The sequence below is a fragment of the Crocuta crocuta genome, unplaced genomic scaffold, assembly GCF_008692635.1.
Source record: "Crocuta crocuta isolate KB4526 unplaced genomic scaffold, BGI_CrCroc_1.0 scaffold143, whole genome shotgun sequence".
NCBI lineage: Eukaryota > Metazoa > Chordata > Mammalia > Carnivora > Hyaenidae > Crocuta > Crocuta crocuta.
This window is the reverse complement of record NW_027529175.1, coordinates 8,559,412-8,566,386: the sequence shown is the minus strand read 5'-3', so window position 1 is coordinate 8,566,386 and position 6,975 is coordinate 8,559,412. Positions and strand designations below refer to the sequence as shown.

Sequence of the window (6,975 nt, the reverse complement as noted above, 5' to 3'; positions counted from 1 at the left end):
GGGCTCCCCAGTCCCGCGCGCTCCCCTCGCCTCACGTCAGGCCGCCCCCGAGGCCGGTCCGCCCTCTGCTCAGCCGCTTGCCTCTGTACAGATGGTTTGCTGTTAGGAAAAAGCACAGCACGCAGTTTTCCACATGGAACGTTCTAGAAGTGCGGCCTTGACGCGGTTACAGCCTCAGCATAGCACGTGTGTTAGCTGCAGTAACACAGCGCCGCCGACAGGTGGCTTCGTGACAGCAAGGTGCTCTGCAAAAGTTCTGGAGCCACAAGTCTGGAGTCAGGTGTTTGCAGGGCCATGCTCTCAGAGGCTGTAGGGAAGAATCCTTCCTCCTCTGGTCCAGCTCCTGCGGGGTGCCCCTGGGGGGTGCTCCTGCACCCCGGGGTGCTCCTGTGGAGATGCTCCTGCGGGGTGCTTCTGGGGGGTGCTCCTGCGGGGTGCTCCTGTGGAGATGCTCCTGCGGGGTGCTCCTGTGGAGATGTTCCTGCGGGGTGCTCCTGCGGGATGCTCCTGGGGGATGCTCCTGGGGGGTTCTCCTGCGGGGTGCTTCTGTGGGGTGCTCCTGCGGGGTGCTCCTGGGGGGTGCTCCTGCGGGGATGCTCCTGCGGGGTGCTCCTGCGGGGTTCTCCTGCGGGATGCTCCTGGGGGGTGCTCCTGAGGGGTGCTTCTGTGGGGTGCTCCTGCGGGGTGCTCCTGGGGGGTGCTCCTGCAGGGATGCTCCTGGGGGTGCTCCTGGGGGGTGCTCCTGCGGGGTGCTCCTGTGGAGATGCTCCTGGGGGGTGCTCCTGCAGGGTGCTCCTGGGGGGTGCTCCTGGGCTTGTCCCTGGGCCGCTCCCCGCGGTGCCCTGTCCTCACATGGCGTTCTTTCTCTGTGTCCAAAGTTCACTCATAAGGACACTGCTGTTGGATTGGGGTCTGCTCCCTCCCTCCAGGGTGACACCTTAACCTAATGACATCTGCAAAGGCTATTTCTAAATAATGTCAGATTCACAGTTTCCAAGCAGGAGGTGACTCTGTGGGGAGGGGCTCTTGAACCCGGCACCCTGGGCCCTGTGAGCACGGCCAAAGGGGCTGCGCTCTGACTGCATTCACACTCGGGCCATTCCTCCCGCTGCCGCGACACTTGGTGCCAACACACGTCTTCGTGTTTGCCTCTGGAGACAGCGTGATGGCGCTCGTGTGCACCGTGCGCCTTGCGAGTCAGCTGGCCCATTTTCAGACGTGTTTCCTCTCCTGAAAAGTCCCCACCCAAGCCTTTTGTCCAATTGTCCTTACACTCTTGCTCTCTTCCTTCCGGATTTGTAGGAGTGACGTCTCTTCTGGGTTCTCCTTTTTCCGTTGACCGTGTTGCAAGTACTGTCCCCCACCTTGTGATTTGTCTTTTTGCTCCGTTACAGTTGCAAAATACGGTATGCACTTGATTTTGGTAAACCCAAGCTGGTCAACCTTTCCCTCTATGGTTGGTGATTTCTGTGGCTTGTCCTGAAGACAATCTCCAGAAGCTTCTTCTATACGCGCTGCCGTTGCTCATACGTTTCAGTCTTTAATGCTCCTAGAATTGATTTGGCGTGTGGTGGGAGATGGGTTTGATCACAGGTTTATGGGGCTACCCACTGTGGAGAGGCCCTCCCCACCCATCTGCAGCTTACCGCCGTCGCATACGGGATGCCTGGACTTTCTGGTGAGCTCCATTGGTCTGTCTGTGTGCCCTGGGCCAATGCCACGGCTCTCAGAACATCATTATGCTGGTTGGTTAAGTCCCACGATTTTGTTTTTCTTCCTCAGAAATGACTCTGCTGTTCTTGACCCATTTTACTTCCATACACATTACAGAACCAGCTTGTCAAGACCTACCCAAAAAATTAAAATTAAAAAAATTATTTTAAAGAATTTTAAATTTCTATTTAATTTTTGAGAGAGAGAAAGAGAGAACGGGGAAGGGGCAGAGCGAGAGGGAGACACAGAATCTGCAGCAGCTCCAGGCTCCAAGCTGTCAGCACAGAGCCCGATGTGGGGCTCGAACCCATGAACCATGAGATCATGACCTGAGCTGAAGTTGGACGCTTAACCAACAGAACCACCCAGGGGCCCTGAGAACTGATTTGTTTATATGACTGAGTCTTATCATCTGTGAACATGGCATACCTCTCCATTTACGTATTTAATGTTTTTCAGTAAGCTCCTAGAATTTTCTTTGTAATGGTTTTGCACTTCAAAAACATTTTTTAATGTTTATTTATTTTTGAGAGAGAGATGGAGCATGAAGCGGGGAGGACAGAGAGAGAGACAGAATCCGAAGCAGGCTCCAGGCTCTGAGCCATCAGCACAGAGCCTGATGCAGAGCTTGAACTCACAAACTGTGAGATCATGACCAGAGCAGAAGTCGGATGCTTAACCGACTGAGCCACCCAGCCACCTCTATTTGCACTTTTTTAAAGTTAGATTTAGTCTTGCTTGTGTTTTTATTTTTTTATTCTAGGGTAACTAATATCAAAATTTGTGTTTTTTCTACAAATTGTGGCTGGTTGATAGAAATGGAATTGATTTTTTATGAATTGATTTCTTTTTAATCCAGCCATCTGGCTAACATTTCTATCAATTCTGTTAATATATTTGAAGATTATTTTGGATTTTTCACATACACAACTATATCATCTGAAGAGTTTTCTTTTTTCTTGAAATCATTATTCCTTTTGTACCTTTTCTTATTTTATTGCACTGTCTATAACTTATGTAATTCATTTTTCTCATTTCATTGGATCTCAGGTGCATATACTCTGGTTGGTCATAATCCTTGGTTCATGGCATCGTTTCATTGTTTGTCCTTACATGGCCATTTTTATTTAGATCGTTTTAAAAACACATTTAGAACCAAACGGTGGTCTACATCCACCCGTCTCTGGCACCCCTGTCTCCCTGCACGTCCCCCCGAGGCAACCATTATCCTTAAAACCACAGGAGGCATATCCTTGTTTTCCCTTTAGGGTCATTGCATCTACATGTATTCTTTAAAAGATTTTTAATCTTAAGCTGTTTACTAAAGGCATCGCGCTTACATGCCCACCAGATAACGTTCATCTGTGCTGCTGCTTTTTTACTGCAGCTCACTTCTCTGTGTGACTATTTCGCAAGTATTTTTCTGTGTTCCTGTGATTGTATATTTAGATTGTTTCCAGGCTTTGCTGTTGTGATCGGTGACTCTCAGAACATTCTTCTATGTGTCTCTCGTACACAAGTGTTTCTGGGGAGTAGATGCTTCAGAACAGGATCGCCGGCTCAGGGGACATATAAATGTTCGACTGTAGGCCATTCTGTGGATACCTGGTCAGCAAGAGTGGCGGGAAGAGAGGGGCCCGTGGGAAATCCATCCGAGGGTGTGTGGATTTGAGCGTCCACTTTCTAACCCAAGATTTCAAAATGCATTGTGATTCCTGTCCAATGGACTGGAAGGTTTATGCAGGTAATCTTGGAAACGACGGTAACAAGACTGAATTGGAGTGAGCTCTTGACTACTGTGGGCCACTCTTAAGTGTGTGAGTTGCTAGAAACCCACCCAGCTTTGTTTCTGTTGAGTTTGCAGATCCCTGAGACACTGGTGCTGCCCCAGAGCAAGACGGCAGAACACCACGTGGCTGCCGAGGGGGCGTGCCACTCTCCAACCATGAAAAGAGAAGTCGAAAGCGTGGCCCACCTCTTTCTTGGGGTCATCGCCCTCGAGAGGATTATCGGAGGAGTCTCCCACCTCGTCACAGACCTCCATCCAGGGCCCAGAAACTTCTCCCGCAGCCAGTGAAGGTCCCATTCTAGAGGCAGGAGGAGAGGGAGGTCACCGTCTTGGGAGAGAAATCACGAGCCGCCCCGATCCTTCTCTAGGTCTTGTAGCCGACGTAGGTCAAGTGAAGGAAACAGAAGACCAGTTTGCGAGAGGGTGGTGTACAGGAAATAACCTCATTTGACAGGAGTATGTACAGAAAATCCAAGTTTTGTTGGAGACTTCATTGCTTGGTGCATTTTTAAGGTGGTTTCGCTGTTCACATTTGTCTCTGCACAGTGACACAGAAAGCTGTAATTCTCTATGATTTGAACGGATCGTATGAAGCACGTAACATCAAGAATTACCACTTTACCATGTTCCCTTTCGCAAAATTGAATTTGCTTCAAAGTTCAGTCTCACGTAGACTGATAATAAACCTCTTAACTCCTGCCCAGCTACAGCTTGACATTTCATATTATGAAGACGAAACTGGCAAAAATTGGACGAAGAGTTTTTCCAGAGCTGAGATACAGAGTGCGGCGGTAATTGAACGAGCAGCCTTAAAAGCTGCTGTGGACACGAGCCAGCAGGTAAAAACTAAGCTGCGCTGTTACACTAGATTAGAGGTCCAAAAACAAAAGACTCCACCTCGTCTTCAGACTGGGCAGAGGTGGGCCAGTTGGTGCAGAAGTGGAAGTTTCAAGAAAGTCAGTTGACTTTGATTTAGATTATAAATTCTCACGTGATTGCTGTATATGAAGACACGGTCGTTCGTAACATTTTCTCTTTGGAAATCAAACTATTCAAGATACCGATTTCCTGCCGGCTTAAGGGAATACTGTGGAGCTGAGCTTTGAGTTACTGGGCAAGACCTTTTTTTTCCCATGCTGTCATTTGTAATATGTCTGTGAGAATCCTTGGGATTAAAGTGTTGGTTACAAATTGCTGTTTAACCTGAAAGCCTGTTTTTTTTCTTGCAGAACTAAAATCTGTGAGCTTGGTATCAAGTCCAGGTATGCCATTCCTATTGGGAGCCGTAGTTCTATTTTCTTTGTTAAGTGCTTTTGACTTAATAGAATATTAGCACAGCTGTGTAAAAAGTGCTCAGCTGTGGGAGATATCAGCACACTGTTTTCCAAAGTGCTTGGAAACAGCCTCTGCTCTCACCAGCAACCTATGAGAGAGCTTGTGCATCCGTGGAATCAGCAACATTTTGAGTCATCAGATTTTTTCATTTTCGCCAACCAAATGGACTTAGAAAGTAGTCTTGTTGTGATCCTGATTTGCATTCCGCTGTCTGTGTTAAATATCTCAGTGTGGGTTTGTTAATTACGTAAATTCCCTTCTGGGAAATACCTGTTCATATCTTTTGCCTGTTCTTCTATAGGGCTATTCATGCCTGTAGTATCTATTATGAACATTTCTCCCAGTTTGTAATTGTATTTTCAGTGTTTTAAAGGTATCACTTGATGAAAACTGAATTTTAATGGGGCCAAAGCTATCAATATTTTTTTTAAGTCTCTTCTACTTTTGTCTTAAGAAACTTTTCCTGGGATGCCGGAGTGGCTCAGCAGGTTAAACGTCCAACTTCGGCTCAGGTCATGATCTCACAGTTCGTGAGTCTGAGTCCCGTGTCGGGCCCTGTGCTGACAGCTCAGCACCTGAAGCCTGTCTGGATTCTGTGTCTCCTTCTCTTTCTGCCTCTCCCCTGCTTGCTCTCTGTCTCATTCTCTCGAAAATAAATAAGCTTTTAAAAAATTATTTAAAAAAAAGAAGAAAAGAAACTTTTTCTTAGAGGTGCCTGGATGGCTCAGTCTGTTAAGTGCTGGGTTTGTGAGATTGAGCCCCACATCGAGCTCCGTGCTGATAGCATAGAGCCTGCTTGGGATTCTCTCTCTCTCTGCCCCTCCCCTACTCTCATTCCCTCATTCTCTCTCTCTCAAAATAAATAAAATTTTTTAAAAGAAGAAAATCTTCCTTACCCCGAGGTTTAAAAGATTATTTACCTACATTTATTACTAAGAGTTTCAAATTTTGTCTTTGACATATAAGTCCTACCCTATCTGGAACTGATTTTTGAATATTGTGTGATAAGAATCAAATTTTATCTTTGTTCATAGAAATAGCAACTTTTTTCATTTATTTATTGAAAAATCCCTTTCTTTCCCACTGCGAACTAACATCTCACTCTGTATATGTGTGGGTCTGTCTCTGGACTGACTATTCTATTCCATAGACGAATTTGCCTCCCCCCTCCAACGCTATATTATCTTCACATCTGAGGCAATTTGCCTCTCTCTGCCCATCTTCCTAAGCATTCTGGTCTTTCCTAGATTCACTCCTTTCTATATAAATATCATAAATGTTTTTATCAAGTTCCACAACAAATCCTATTGAGATTTTGATTGGACTTGCATTGAATCCCTAAATCAATTGAGGGGAAATTGACAAATTAATGAAATCCTATCTTCCTGCTAATGAGCATGATCTACTTCTCCATTTACTTATGTCTTCCTTAAATTTTACAATTTTCCCAATAGAGAGTGTATACATCTTTTATTAGGTTTATTCTTATTCCTTGACATTCCGTAGTGAGGCACGTGATGTCGCTTTCTCCCTGCTTGCTGCTGTTGTATAGAACCCAACTCCCTTTTATGTTTTAGTTTTCTATTCTGCCGCATTTCTAAACTTGCTCATGTTTTCTAAAAACATAAATGTATATTCTGAGTTTTCTAGATAAGTAATTCTGTATCACGTGCAGATAGCTTTATCTCTTCCATTCCACTCTTCTTGTCTATAATTTCTTTGTCTTGTCATATTGTCTCGGCTAGAACCTCCTATACAGTATTGGGTACTATTTTTGAATTCCTGATTTTAAAGTGAATGTTTCTAACACTTCCTCGTCGATAATGATGTTTTTCCTGGGTCTTTATAAAGTTATGGATATAAATATAAATGTATAGACACTCTAGCATGTTAAAGAAGTTTCTAATTATTACCAATTATTATTCAAACTCTTTATAATTATTCTAGTTTCTTTCTAATTTGTATTGTATGTAGTGAATTTTCTCAGAAAACGTTGTTTGCATCTATGAAGTTATCATAAGCTGCTTCTCCTTCGTACTATTAAAGTAGTGAATAACATCAGTTGGTTTCTTAGCTTTGTCTGGTGTTGGATTTGATATATGGCTAGATTTTCTCTCTCACGTGTAGTTAAAATTCAT

General features: G+C 45.0%; 1 pseudogene; it reads left to right on the top strand.

The window, feature by feature from the left end:
• Positions 1-3,414: 3,414 nt before the first annotated feature.
• On the top strand, positions 3,415-4,561 carry LOC144226603 (serine/arginine-rich splicing factor 3 pseudogene; annotated as a pseudogene).
• The last annotated feature ends 2,414 nt before the right edge of the window (positions 4,562-6,975 follow it).